Here is a 15,879-nt window from a genome sequence, read left to right as displayed (position 1 = left end):
TGTACAAGTCCCTTTTTACCACCACCAAAGCACCCCCAGACCATCACATTGTCTCCACCATGCTTGACAGATGGCATCAAGCCCTCCTCCAGCATCTTTTCATTTTTTCTGCTTCTCCTGAATGTTCTTTGTGATCCGAACACCTCAAACTTAGATTCGTCTGTCCATAACACTTTTTTCCAATCTTCCTCTATCCAGTGTCTGTGTTCTTTTGCCCATCTTAATCTTTTATTTGTATTGGCCAGTCTGAGATATGGCTTTTTCTTTGCAACTCTGCCTAGAAGGCCAGCATCCCGGAGTTGCCTCTTCACTGTTGACGTTGAGACTGGTGTTTTGCGGGTACTATTTAATGAAGCTGCCAATTGAGGACTTGTGAGGTGTCTGTTTCTCAAACTAGACACACTAATGTACTTGTCCTCTTGCTCAGTTGTGCACCGGGGCCTCCCATTCCTCTTTCCATTCTGGTTAGAGACAGTTTGCGCTGTTCTGTGAAGGGTGTAGTACACAGCGTTGTACATGATCTTCAGTTTCTTGGCAATTTCTCGCATGGAATAGCCTTCATTTCTCAGAACAAGAATAGACTGACGAGTTTCTGAAGAAAGGTCTTTGTTTCTAGCCATTTTGAGCCTGTAATTGAACCCACAAATGCTGATGCTCCAGATACTCAACCAGTCTAAAGAAGGCCAGTTTGATTGTTTCTTTAATCAGCACAACAGTTTTCAGCTGTGCTAACATAATTGCAAAAGGGTTTTCTAATGATCAATTAGCCTTTTAAAATGATAAACTTGGATTAGCTAACACAGCGTGCCATTGGAACACAAGAGTGATGGTTGCTGATAATGGGCCTCTGTACGCCTATGTAGATATTCCATAAAAACATCAGCCATTTCCAGCTACAATAGTCATTTACAACATTAACAATGTCTACATTGTATTTCTGATAAATCTTTTCTGATGTTATTTTAATGGACAAAAAATGTGCGTTTCTTTCAAAAACAAGGACATTTATAAGTGACCACAGACTTTTGAACGGAAGTGTATATATAAAACAGACTTCCTTGTTATTTGATTTATGTTTTAGTATTTAGTATGAAAATGTGATGCAAGGGATTTTGCCATCGACAGCCATCAACACTGTTAAGCCCTGCACAACTAACGTGCTGTTTCCAATTTAACAACAGCAGAAATAAATGATGCTCAACTGGGACTACTGGCCGAAGTTATTTATTTTGTGAAAACACAACGCATGGAGAGTACATTATACATCTGTTACACTGTCCTTCCGGAGACACCTGAAACCCCACCTCTTTAAGGAATACCTAGGATAGGATAAAGTAATCCTTCTAGCCCCCCCCCCCCCCTTAAAAGAGTTAGATGCACTATTGTAAAGTGGTTGTTCCACTGGATATCATAAGGTGAATGCACCAATTTGTAAGTCGCTCTGGATAAGAGCGTCTGCTAAATGACTTAAATGTAAATGTAATGTTCTCATAAATATTAATTCATTAGATTGTTCAGTGGACTGGAGTCTTGTTGACTAACAGCATTACTGGAAAGAAAAAAGGTAGAAAAACATTAAACTGGAGAGTCCTGCAAACGCACTTCGTATTTCCACACTATTCAAACCATTCTCCCACTTTCATAGGGAACACGCATATGGTTGAGAGAAGGTAAGACAAAATAAATACAACGTTTTCGAATGAACATTTTATTATAAAAATGATCGTGGAGTGTTAGGTAAATAAGTGATGTTTGCCAATCATTGATTCAGTTTTTGTGAGGTATAGGCTCTTATTCTGGCCTACAGGTTGAGGTTCAGAGAGTGAGTTTGTTTTCATTCGCTGGTCTTTGTAAATCATAATGAGACATGTAAATATTGTTGCAAGCGAATTGCCTATGGATGTTGTGAATTGCTGTCTGCGGCTCGATGGGCCATCAGTGAGGCCCAGAGGTTCCCGCGTCTTGTGCCCAGCATTGTTTTATTTTGGGGGGATTTATTGGAGTGCCAAATCTCATCATTAACTATTTCTTGTGCCTATTGCCTTGTCTTTTGTGACCATCTAACACATACTATAAAGTCATAATATTTATTTATGTATTCTTGTTATAGAGAGAAGAATTCATTGCTAGGCTGTTTTGCGTCGCAGGTGTAATCGTGTGCTGGGAAACATAGAGTGCACCCTGGTCTCATAGACTAGACGTAACATAGTGCACTCAAAATAGTATGGATTTGGTATGGTTACATAAGGTTACTTAATTATTAAGGCAACAACTAAAGGAGGGTGGTTGGTCAGGTGTATAACTTTGCAAATACTTACTACTTTTTTTGTGACTTTGCAACTACTTAGCATGTTAGCTAACCCTTCCCCTAACCTTAACCCTTTAACCTAACTCCTAACCTTAACCCTAACCCATAACCTAGCTAATTTTAGCCACCTAGCTGACATTAGCCGAAACAAATTTGGAATTCGTTACATGTCATATGTATTTCAAATTTGTAACATATTGTACAAATGAGCAATTCATAACATATCACACAAATTGTAATTTGTAGCATGTACAAATTGTAATTTGCAACATATCATACTAATTTGAGTGACCCAGGTTCCAGGTTGCAGGGCTAGTTCTGCTGTTAAGTCTGTGAATATGCTGCAACATTAATGTACCATGTAGGCCTACTGCCTGTGGTTACTGAGTATATGTTCAACCTAACAGGCATTTTAAATGCAACATTTTCTTGCACAAGTGTAGGCCTATTGAAGTTGTCTTTACAGTGTAAAGATGGTTGATTCCGCAGATTGGCAGGTGTCATTTTTTTTAAAACAATTTAAAAGATGAATAAAATAGAATAGTTAGCATTCACATTGTTTTTTTCTCTGTCTTTCTCCATCTTTCTTTCTCTGCTTCATAACAGTGAGAATCAATCAGTAACAAGACAGAAATCATAGAAACCATGTGTTCCCAAACGTAAAAGATTGCCACTGTTTGACTGGAAATGTTGCGCATCCTGACTTTACAGATATACAGTTAGAGAAACACATGACTAGAAGATAAGTTATGTTCATCTTTATTATTACATTGACTGGAAGTATGCTTCCTTTTAATGTGGCCTTCACAAGTTATTACAGCAATCTCAGATTAGTATTATTATTTATACTGTTTTTGGGAAAACAAACTTCAACTAAATGATTGAAATTCATGCGGTCCATTGTCTCTTTGGAATTGTGTGGTTGGTGGTACTTCAGACTCCTGCACAGTGCTCAGGGGCCAATCTTAAAATTGGCATCCCTGAAAACTACAATGGTATTTTCCCATGGTACCTGGCCAAGGTAAGACTTTTCAGTTAGTTTGAACATTTTTTTTTTTTTTTACATTTACATCAAAGCAGCTCGCTTATCGGGAAATAATCACGAAGGAATAATTCTCTCCATATTTCTGCCAGTCTATGTGATGCATCATACCCTGGTCCTGCTGAGATTGATGTATTAATGGCTATATGCAAATGAAAGAGGGAGAAGGGCCATAAAAAAAGCTACGTTTCGCTGTTGCACGGCTCTCAGCGCTCAATATATAATTATTACGGAACCACTCCCGCACAGCCCCCTCATCACTAAACAAAAATTGGAGCGCCTCTGGCTGTCTGTTCAATGCTAGACCGCCAGCACTGCATTCATGGCAGGGGGATTCTTTTCGAAATGCCACCTAGAAATCACCAGGTTTGTCCTGTCAGCGCATGTGTTTGACACATGTAATTGGAGGCCTTTTGAAGCTGTCAAATTAAATCCGCGGTCCAGTCAATGTTCTTCCTTTTTGCATGATGTATGATCAAAACACACCTCAGATTCACTCTAATGGCGGACGTGGTGAAGGTGTGGAGGTCGGATGATTGGCACTACTTTGTGTTCGGGTGGAAAGGACAACATTATTACTCAAAAATGTGTGTTCTTGAGCAGAAACGGCACTGACAGACAGGTCTATGAGTCAGAGTTGGTTTCTCACCCGCTTGACTTTTTGAATGACTCTGAACTTCTCAGGTATTCTGCTCTGGCACATGATAGCTGGTGTTTAATCATACCATGAATGTTTTTTATTAAAAAAATTACCAGGCAAGTCAGTTAAGAACAAATTCTTATTTTCAATGACAGCCTAGGAACAGTGGGTTAACTTCCTTGTTCAGGGGCAGAACGACAGATTTTTATCTTGTCGGCTCGGGGATTCAATCCTGCAACCTTTCGGTTACTAGTCCAACGCTCTAACCACTAGGCTACCGGCCTAAGAATGACAAAGATACTTTTTTGTTATGAAAACATTTGCATTTCATGTCAACGCATTAGAGGCATAACAAGAGAAGAATGTTTGGTGTGAACGATTAGCTACTTTGTCAAACACGGCACAGCCTTAAATATAGACTTTTCAGCCTGTTGGTCTAAAATTAGGTTATGGAGCAGTCAAAAAATAAGTTTCCCAGACCAAATCAAAATGTTTGGTTCTCAGGAGTTGAACGCATGCCGAGATCATTGGCACGGCTGTGGCAGCTGAGAGCCAGTTGCTATGTGGTATGTGAAGCCGTAAAACATGCAGTGCTGAGTGGCAGCACGAGATCACCAGCATGTTCCTGTTTCATAGGCTGCTCTAGCCATGCCACAGTCACACCATGCCAAGCCAGGCTGCATGACAGTCCTCTACGACATTCAGTCACACAGCACCATGACTAGGATACCATGACCATTCACACCTGACCACGGCTGGGCCAGACACGGGCATTGTGGATCTGGAACAGAAGGGTGTCTGTTTCGTGACAGCCCCTCTGCCAGCAACTTGTGACATCCTTGAGAAAAAACTGTCAGCGGTGAACACGTTTTCCATAAGGGGGAAAATATCAACGGCCATTTTGACACATAACCGCTCACTCAAAAGATTCAAAAGGATTGCCAGATGGAGCTATACATATACTCAACCATTTACACATCATAGAATGGGTGAATGTTCAATTGACTTTAAATGAGCAGAGCAAAAATCCATTACACAAGGCCCAGAGATCTCGTGTGCTTGCAGCGACATATAGTTATCCTCTCAGCTTTGATGTGAAAGGTCAACATTTGCCAACACACAGTAAGAAGAAGTTTTATTTTAACTCCAATCTTACTCTTGCCGAGAATACTAAACTAAAAGTCTAATTGTAATGAAGGGGGAATTGTAGATTGAAATCATATTTTGTCCTTGTCCAACACAGCTCCCTAACCTCCCAGCTCCCTCCACTGACGTGGTGGTGACAGGGGACGGTGAGGGGATCTTTGTTGAGGCAGGATTTCTTTACTCCTTGAAGCCTCTGGACAGAGAGAAGCAGCCATCTTACTCTCTGCAGGTTGACAATCACACATTTATGGCATTATCTATGCATGTAGTGATATGTTTACAATACATGTGATTCGTCATCCATGCGGTTATTATGGCCATTGGCAAAGATGAAATGCAATGTGACCTATGAGATTGGATGGGATGGAACGATACTGTAACAAAAATACCATAAAATTGAATGCAATATATTGCAATGATTTGTTTTAATTGGGGTGTATTATCTCTGGCTTGTCCTCAAACAATGTACTGTCTAGCAAGACCAAATGAGACACAGTATCCTTAGTTAATTACAATCCGATTAGATCTTTAGGCTACCGTATGTGTCTTAATTCACTTACATTCGCCATTCATACTTACAGTTGCATTTATTTTTAGCTGGAAGTAAGTTTTTCCCCCCAGCTTCTCAGCTGTAATTGCCACTCAAGAAAATAATTAGCACAGGAAGTCAATGAATGTCACACACATTAGCCCAGAATTGAGTGACAGGCATAGCCAGTCATTACAGGAACGGAAGACAGACCTACAGTTGAAGTCGGCAGTTTACATACACTTAGGTTGGAGTCTTTAAAACTCGTTTTTCAACCACTCCACAACTTTCTTGTTAACAAACTATAGTTTTGGCAAGTCGGTTAGGACATCTACTTTGTGCATGACACAAGTGATTTTTCCAACAATTGTTTACAGACAGATTATTTCACTTATAATTCACTGTATCACAATAGCAGTGGGTCAGAAGTTTGCATGCACTATGTTGACTGTGCCTTTAAACAGCTTGGAAAATTCCAGATAATGATGTCATGGCTTTAGAAGCTTCTGATAGGCTAATTGACATCATTTGAGTCAATTGGAGCTGTACCTGTGGATGTATTTCAAGGCCTACCTTCAAACTCAGTGCCTCTTTGCTTGACATCATGGGAAAATCAAAAGAAATCAACCAAGACCTCAGAAAAAAAATTGTAGACCTCCACAACTCTGGTTCATCCTTGGGAGCAATTTCCAAACGCCTGAAGGTACCACGTTCATCTGTACAAACAATAGTACGCAAGTATAAACACCATGGGACCACACAGCTGTCATACCGCTCAGGAAGGAGACGCGTTCTGTCTCCTAGAGATGAACGTACTTTGGTGCGAAAAGTGCAAATCAAACCCAGAACAACAGCAAAGGACCTTGTGAAGATTCTGGAGGAAACAGGTACAAAAGTATCTATATCCACAGTAAAACGAGCACTATATCGACGTAACCTGTCGAATCAATAAGACGAGATTGGAGATTTTGGTTAGAACTGCCCTGCCCCATAAAAAACACTCACAAAATATGAGTTTGCTATTCACAAGAAGCATTGCCTGATGTGAACCATGCTTCTAACCAAAGAGATCTCAGAAGACCTAAGATTAAGAAATGTTGCCTTGCATAACACTGGAAAGGGTTACAAAAGTATCTCTAAAAGTCAGTCCACTGTAAGACAAATTGTCTATAAATGGAGACATTTCAGCACTGTTGCTACTCTCCCTAGGAGTGGCCGCCCAGCAAAGATGACTACAAAAGCACATTGCAGAATGCCCAATGCTTAGTGTCAGCTAAAGACTTACAGAAATATCTGGAAGATGCTAACACCTCTGTTGACGAGTCTACAATAGGTTAAACACTAAACAAGAAACGTGTTCACGGGAGGACACCATGGAAGAAGCCACTGCTATCCAAAAAAAACATTGCTGCACGTCTGAAATTTGCAAGAGAGCACCTGGATGTTCCACAGCGCTACTGGCAAAATATTTTGTGGACAGATGAAACTAAAGTTGTGTTGTTTGGAAGGCACACACACAAAAAAAAGGTACAGCACACCAACATCAAAACCTCATCCCAACTGTAAACTATGGTGGAGGGAGCATCAATGTTTGGGGCTGCTTTGCTGCCTCAGGGCCTGGATAGCTTGCTATCATTGACGGAAAAATGTATTCTCAAGTTTATCAAGACATGTTGCAGGAAAATGTAAGGATATCGGTCCGCCAATTGAAGCTCAACAGAAGTTAGGTGATGCAACAGGACAACAACCCAAAAGACAGAAGTAAATCAACAACAGAATGGCTTGAACAGAAGAAAATACGCCTTCTGGAGTGGCCCAGTCAGAGTCCTGACCTCAACCCGATTGAGATGCTGTGGCATGACCTCAAGAGAACGGTTCACACCAGACATCCTAAGAATATTGTGGAACTGAAACAGTTTTGTAAAGAGGAATGGTCCACAATTCCTCCTGACCGTTGTGCAGGTCTGATCCGCAACTACAGAAAACGTTTGGTTGAGGTTATTGCTGCCAAAGGAGGGTCAACCTGTTATTAAATCCAAGGGTTCACATACTTTTTCCAACCTGCACTGTGAATGTTTACACAGTGTGTTCAATAAAGACATGAACAATTATAATTGTTTGTGTGTTATTAGTTTAAGCAGACTGTGTTTGTCTATTGTTGTGACTTAGACGAAGATCAGATCAAACATTATGACCAACTTATGCAGAAATCCAGGTAATTCGCCATTCAGGAGAAAACATTGTTAGTTCACAGAAGGGATTGTAATTGATGACAGTTTATGTGTGAGTGAGTTTATTTTTCAATACATCCTGATGAGTGATGTTTGCATTGTCTGAATCTTCATGACTTGTACAGAAATAGCATCACTTGAACTATCCACATGTCTCTGGTGAAGGACATACACGCTATGTGTATTAGAAGTAGAGGTGATGAACAGTACTTCCTTTTTTTTGTCTTACTACAGTCTGACCTTGGGCTATTGTGGGTTAGTTCTTTGAGTTTTTGCGTCAGAGATGACTCAAGCGTCTGGATTTATGTGACTGAGGGGACTCGCGTTTGAGTGGATGAACAGAGGGAGCTGTGTGCGTGTGTGAGCATCACGCCACCAGATAATCGTGGGTTACCATCGATTACATTGTGACATGACTTTCAGGAAATGATAGAGCAGACTTCACGTTGAGAATATATTATAGTAATAACCCTATAAAGTGTGCCTCTATTCAAATGAACAACAGTAGATATGAATATGTTAAACAACTCATGTTTTATCCAAATGTAAAATTTTGTTAGAATAAAGCCAGAAGGTTATCATGATTAAATCAAGATTGTCCAGGAGGAATACTAGCGTTTGAACTGAGTAAGGATGTTTAACTATAAGAACTAGCTATTGTCATCCTTGCTTATGATTGACTAGTCAAGTCACAGTGTGAATGTACACAGCTGTACAGAAGCTTGTCTATCTTTCTCTTGGCTGAGGATCTCATTCATGCAAGTGGGGGCATCTGACCGTGACGACCGTAACACAGCCCGTGCTGACCTGCGCATCAGCCTGATGGACCAGACCCCCAGGATCCCCTCCGGTCACATGTTCTTCATAGACTCTGTGACCTGCGAGGTGTCTCTCACTAAGGACGGTGAGTTACAGGCCCCTAACTCAACTGCCCTGTTTAATTCGACATAGTATTGTCTTACGTTTCTCCGTTCCCTGTTAAAAATATTACTTAGTACACCCCTTCTCAATCCACATACACACACACGCATGTACATACGCACATGCACGTACACACACACATACGTACACCAGGTAACTCTGATACAAAAGTCCCTATTTGGGCAGTGCTGGTGCTATTTCTGGACTTCTGGTTACCATGGTGCCCCTATGTTACAGCTTGACTGAAGCTAGACAACACTAACAACCCCAATCCACCCCATTGGCTGCCACCATAGGGCCATTAAATGTGAAATGGTCTAATTACGTCTTTATGACTCTGATGGCCTTGTTTGAGGGTTATTAACAACGTTTCCCCGCTTTTTTCCCAACGTGCTGTCTGTGAACAACGTAAAGCAGGGCTTTACATTTTACAGGTCAGCTGTGTGTTTCTGGGCACTGACACGTATCCTATAAAATCAGACGGAAAACACTTTCAGTTTAACACCTAATATGCCACCACAATCATTCAACAACCCAATGTCTCTCCTTGTTTATTTCCTCCTGCCCCACTTGTGGAGGTTATTGTATATTCAACTGCTATATATAGCCTATACCATACAGCCCCCGGTCATCGTTATATATGATAATAATCATGGCGTATGCTCCTGCTGACCTCAGGGATTTCTTGTGTGTGTTTGTGTACATGTGTCTAAATGTCTGATTTTAATATATTGATGTGTGTGTGTGTGTTCCAGGGGCTTCCAACCTGGACCCAGAGATTTGTGGCCGCTACAAGCTGTCAGTGATGGTGAAGGACATGGGGGGGAAACCCAACGCTTTCTTCTCCACGGGCATCATGACAGTGGAGGTGACGGGAAACACCTGAAACACTTGTGTATTGCGCTGTCATGGTGAACAAACCCTGTTTGCCTCCAGGAGAACCTCCTTAGCCCCTATCCCATCCCCTTCTCACAGGTACCTCCCTGGCCCCTATCCCATCCCCATCTCACGTGTACAACCTTCCTGGCCCCTACCCCATCCCCATCTCACAGGAATAACCTCCCTGGCTCCTACCCCATTCCCATCTCACAGGTATAACCTCCCTGGCTCCTAACCCATTCCCATCTCACAGGTACCTCCCTGGCCCCTACCCCATCCCCATCTCACAGGTATAACCTTCCTACCCCATCCCCATCTCACAGGTATAACCTTCCTGGCTCCTACCCCATCCCCATCTCACAGGTATAACCTCCCTGGCTCCTACCCCATCCCCATCTCACAGGTATAACCTTCCTGAATCCTACCCCATCCCCATCTCACAGGTAAATCAAATCAAATCAAATTGTATTTGTCACATACACATGGTTAGCAGATGTTAATGCGAGTGTAGCGAAATGCTTGTGCTTCTAGTTCCGACAATGCAGTAATAACCAACAAGTAATCTAACCTAACAATTCCACAACTACTACCTTATACACACAAGTGTAAGGGGATAAAGAATATGTACATAAAGATATATGAATGAGTGATGGTACAGAACGGCATAGGCAAGATGCAGTAGATGGTATAGAGTACAGTATATACATATGAGATGAGTAATGTAGGGTATGTAAACATAAAGTGGCATAGTTTAAAGTGGCTAGTGATACATGTATTACATAAAGATGGCAAGATGCAGTAGATGATATAGAGTACAGTATATACATATACATATGAGATGAGTAATGTAGGGTATGTAAACATTATATTAAGTGGCATTGTTTAAAGTGGCTAGTGGTACATTTTTACATAATTTCCATCAATTCCCATTATTAAAGTGGCTGGAGTTGAGTCAGTATGTTGGCAGCGGCCACTAAATGTTAGTGGTGGCTGTTTAACAGTCTGATGGCCTTGAGATAGAAGCTGTTTTTCAGTCTCTCGGTCCCTGCTTTGATGCACCTGTACTGACCTCGCCTTCTGGATGATAGCGGGGTGAACAGGCAGTGGCTTGGGTGGTTGTTGTCCTTGATGATCTTTATGGCCTTCCTGTGACATCGGGTGGTGTAGGTGTCCTGGAGGGCGGGTAGTTTTCCCCCGGTGATGCGTTGTGCAGACCTCACTACCCTCTGGAGAGCCTTACGGTTGTGGGCGGAGCAGTTGCCGTACCAGGCGGTGATACAGCCCGACAGGATGCTCTCGATTGTGCATCTGTAGAAGTTTGTGAGTGCTTTTGGTGACAAGCCGAATTTCTTCAGCCTCCTGAGGTTGAAGAGGCGCTGCTGCGCCTTCTTCACAACGCTGTCTGTGTGGGTGGACCAATTCAGTTTGTCCGTGATGTGTACACCGAGGAACTTAAAACTTTCCACCTTCTCCACTACTGTCCCGTCGATGTGGATAGGGGGGTGCTCCCTCTGCTGTTTCCTGAAGTCCACAATCATCTCCTTTGTTTTGTTGACGTTGAGTGTGAGGTTATTTTCCTGACACCACACTCCGAGGGCCCTCACCTCCTCCCTGTAGGCCGTCTCGTCGTTGTTGGTAATCAAGCCTACCACTGTAGTGTCGTCCGCAAACTTGATGATTGAGTTGGAGGCGTGCATGGCCACGCAGTCGTGGGTGAACAGGGAGTACAGGAGAGGGCTCAGAACGCACCCTTGTGGGGCCCCGGTGTTGAGGATCAGCGGGGTGGAGATGTTGTTACCTGCCCTCGCCTCCTGGGGGCGGCCCGTCAGGAAGTCCAGGACCCAGTTGCACAGGGCGGGGTCGAGCCCCAGGGTCTCGAGCTTGATGACGAGTTTGGAGGGTACTATGGTGTTAAATGCTGAGCTGTAGTCGATGAACAGCATTCTCACATAGGTATTCCTCTTGTCCAGATGGGTTAGGGCAGTGTGGTTGCGATTGCGTCGTCTGTGGACCTATTGGGTCGGTAAGCAAATTGGAGTGGGTCTAGGGTGTCAGGTAGGGTGGAGGTGATATGGTCCTTGACTAGTCTCTCAAAGCACTTCATGATGACGGAAGTGAGTGCTACAGGGCGGTAGTCGTTTAGCTCAGTTACCTTAGCTTTCTTGGGAACAGGAACAATGGTGGCCCTCTTGAAGCATGTGGGAACAGCTTCCCACAGGACACCAACAGACTGGGATAAGGGTTGATTGAATATGTCCTTAAACACACCAGCCAGCTGGTCTGCGCATGCTCTGAGGACGCGGCTGGAAATGCCGTCTGGGCCTGCAGCCTTGCGAGGGTTAACACGTTTAAATGTTTTACTCACCTCGGCTGCAGTGAAGGAGAGCCCGCAGGTTTTGGTAGCGGGCCGTGTCAGTGGCACTGTATTGTCCTCAAAGCGAGCAAAAAAGTTATTTAGCCTGTCTGGGAGCAAGACATCCTGGTCCGCAACGGGGCTGGTTTTCTTTTTGTATTCTGTGATTGACTGTAGACCCTGCCACATACCTCTTGTGTCTGAGCTGTTGAATTGCGACTCTACTTTGTCTCTATACTGGGACTTAGCTAGTTTGATTGCCTTGCGGAGAGAATAGCTACACTGTTTGTATTCGGTCATGTTTCCGGTCACCTTGCCCTGGTTAAAGGCAGTGGTTCGCGCTTTCAGTTTCACGCGAATGCTGCCATCAATCCACGGTTTCTGGTTTGGGAATGTTTTAATCGTTGCTGTGGGTAAGACATCGTCAATGCACTTTCTAATGAACTCGCTCACCGAATCAGCGTATTCGTCAATATTGTTGTTGGACGCAATGCGGAACATATCCCAATCCACGTGAGCGAAGCAGTCTTGAAGCGTGGAATCAGATTGGTCGGACCAGCGTTGAACAGACCTGAGCGAGGGAGCTTGTTGTTTTAGTTTCTGTTTGTAGGCTGGAAGCAACAAAATGGAGTCGTGGTCAGCTTTTCCGAAAGGAGGGCGGGGGAGGGCCTTATATGCGTCGCGGAAGTTAGTATAACAATGATCCAAGGTTTTACCAGCCCTGGAAGCACAATCGATATGCTGATAGAATTTAGGGAGTTTTGTTTTCAGATTAGCCTTGTTAAAATCCCCAGCTACGATGAATGCAGCCTCAGGGTGTGTGGTTTCCAGTTTACAAAGAGTCAGATAAAGTTCGTTTAGGGCCAACGATGTGTCTGCTTGGGGGGGGATATATACGGCTGTGATTATAATCGAAGAGAATTCCCTTGGTAGATAATGCGGTCGACATTTGATTGTGAGGAATTCTAGATCAGGTGAACAGAATGACTTGAGTTCCTGTAAGTTGTTATGATCACACCACGTCTTGTTAATTATAAGGCATACACCCCCGCCCCTCTTCAGACCAGAAAGATGTTTGTTTCTGTCGGCACGATGCGTGAAGAAACCAGCTGGCTGCACCGACTCCGTTAGCGTCTCTTGAGTGAGCCATGTTTCCGTGAAGCAGAGAACGTTACAATCCCTGATGTCTCTCTGGAATGTTACCCGTGATCGGATTTCATCAACCTTATTGTCAAGAGACTGGACATTGGCGAGTAGTATGCTAGGGAGTGGAGCGCGATGTGCCCGTCTCCGAAGCCTGACCAGGAGACCGCTTCGTTTGCCCCTTTTTCGGCGTCGCTTAGGGTCGCCGGCTGGGATCAGATCCATTGTATTGGGTGGAAGGCAAAACACTGGATCCGCTTCGGGAAAGTCATATTCCTGGTTGTAATGATGGTGAGTTGACGTTGCTCTTATATTCAGTAGTTCCTCCCGACTGTATGTAATGAAACCTAAGATTACCTGGGGTACCAATGTAAGGAATAACACATAAAAAAACAAAATACTGCATATTTTCCTAGGAACGCGAAGCGAGGCGGCCATCTCGGTCGGCGCCGGAAGTTGGTACCTCCCTACCCCATCCCCATCTCACAGGTATAACCTTCCTGGCTCCTACCCCATCCCCATCTCACAGGTATAACCTTCCTGGCTCCTACCCCATCCCCATCTCACAGGTATAACCTTCCTGGCTCCTACCCCATTCCTATCTCACAGGTAGAACCTCCTTGGCCCCTACCCCATTCCCATCTCACAGGTATAACCTTCCTGGCTCATACCCCATCCCCATCTCACAGGTAGAACCTCCCTGGCCCCTACCCCATCCCCATCTCACAGGTATAACCTCCCTGGCCCCTACCCCATCCCCATCTCACAGGTATAACCTTCCTGGCTCCTACCCCATCCCAATCTCACAGGTATAACCTTCCTGGCTCCTACCCCATTCCTATCTCACAGGTCGAACCTCCTTGGCCCCATCCCCATTCCCATCTCACAGGTACAACCTTCCTGGCTCCTACCCCATCCCCATCTCACAGGTATAACCTCCCTGGCCCCTACCCCATCCCCATCTCACAGGTATAACCTTCCTGGCTCCTACCCCATCCCCATCTCACAGGTATAACCTTCCTGGCTCCTACCCCATCCCCATCTCACAGGTATAACCTTCCTGGCTCCTACCCCATCCCCATCTCACAGGTATAACCTCCCTGGCTCCTACCCCATCCCCATCTCACAGGTACCTCCCTGGCCCCTACCCCATCCCCATCTCACAGGTATAACCTTCCTGGCTCTTACCCCATCCCCATCTCACAGGTATAACCTCCCTGGTCCCTACCCCATCCCCATCTCACAGGTATAACCTTCCTGGCTCCTACCCCATCCCCATCTCACAGGTATAACCTTCCTGGCTCCTACCCCATCCCCATCTCACAGGTAGAACCTCCTTGGCCCCTACCCCATTCCCATCTCACAGGAGGATCTCCCTGGCCCCTACCCCATTCCCATCTCACAGGTGGAACCTCCCTGGCCCCTACCCCATTCCCATCTCACAGGTATAACCTTCCTGGCTCCTACCCCATTCATATCTCACAGGTAGAACCTCCTTGGCCCCTACCCCATTCCCATCTCACAGGTATAACCTTCCTGGCTCCTACCCCATCCCCATCTCACAGGTAGAACCTCCCTGGCCCCTACCCCATCCCCATCTCACAGGTATAACCTCCCTGGCCCCTACCCCATCCCCATCTCACAGGTATAACCTTCCTGGCTCCTACCCCATTCCTATCTCACAGGTCGAACCTCCTTGGCCCCATCCCCATTCCCATCTCACAGGTATAACCTTCCTGGCTCCTACCCCATCCCCATCTCACAGGTATAACCTCCCTGGCCCCTACCCCATCCCCATCTCACAGGTATAACCTTCCTGGCTCCTACCCCATCCCCATCTCACAGGTATAACCTTCCTGGCTCCTACCCCATCCCCATCTCACAGGTATAACCTTCCTGGCTCTTACCCCATCCCCATCTCACAGGTATAACCTCCCTGGTCCCTACCCCATCCCCATCTCACAGGTATAACCTTCCTGGCTCCTACCCCATCCCCATCTCACAGGTATAACCTTCCTGGCTCCTACCCCATCCCCATCTCACAGGTAGAACCTCCTTGGCCCCTACCCCATTCCCATCTCACAGGAGGATCTCCCTGGCCCCTACCCCATTCCCATCTCACAGGTGGAACCTCCCTGGCCCCTACCCCATTCCCATCTCACAGGTATAACCTTCCTGGCTCCTACCCCATTCATATCTCACAGGTAGAACCTCCTTGGCCCCTACCCCATTCCCATCTCACAGGTATAACCTTCCTGGCTCCTACCCCATCCCCATCTCACAGGTAGAACCTCCCTGGCCCCTACCCCATCCCCATCTCACAGGTATAACCTCCCTGGCCCCTACCCCATCCCCATCTCACAGGTATAACCTTCCTGGCTCCTACCCCATCCCAATCTCACATGTATAACCTTCCTGGCTCCTACCCCATTCCTATCTCACAGGTCGAACCTCCTTGGCCCCATCCCCATTCCCATCTCACAGGTATAACCTTCCTGGCTCCTACCCCATCCCCATCTCACAGGTATAACCTCCCTGTTCCCTACCCCATCCCCATCTCACAGGTATAACCTTCCTGGCTCCTACCCCATCCCCATCTCACAGGTATAACCTTCCTGGCTCCTACCCCATCCCCATCTCACAGGTATAACCTTCCTGGCTCCTACCCCATCCCCATCTCACAGGTA

General features: G+C 45.1%; 1 pseudogene; it reads left to right on the top strand.

The window, feature by feature from the left end:
• The first annotated feature begins 3,851 nt into the window (after window positions 1-3,851).
• The window catches only part of LOC139562845 (cadherin-16-like), a 37,441-nt pseudogene continuing 25,413 nt past the window's right edge, over window positions 3,852-15,879 (top strand).

The sequence above is a fragment of the Salvelinus alpinus genome, chromosome 33 (genome assembly GCF_045679555.1).
Source record: "Salvelinus alpinus chromosome 33, SLU_Salpinus.1, whole genome shotgun sequence".
Taxonomy (NCBI): Eukaryota; Metazoa; Chordata; class Actinopteri; order Salmoniformes; family Salmonidae; genus Salvelinus; species Salvelinus alpinus.
Note: the sequence above shows the minus strand (reverse complement) of the source record. Positions and strands in the feature narration are given on the sequence as shown.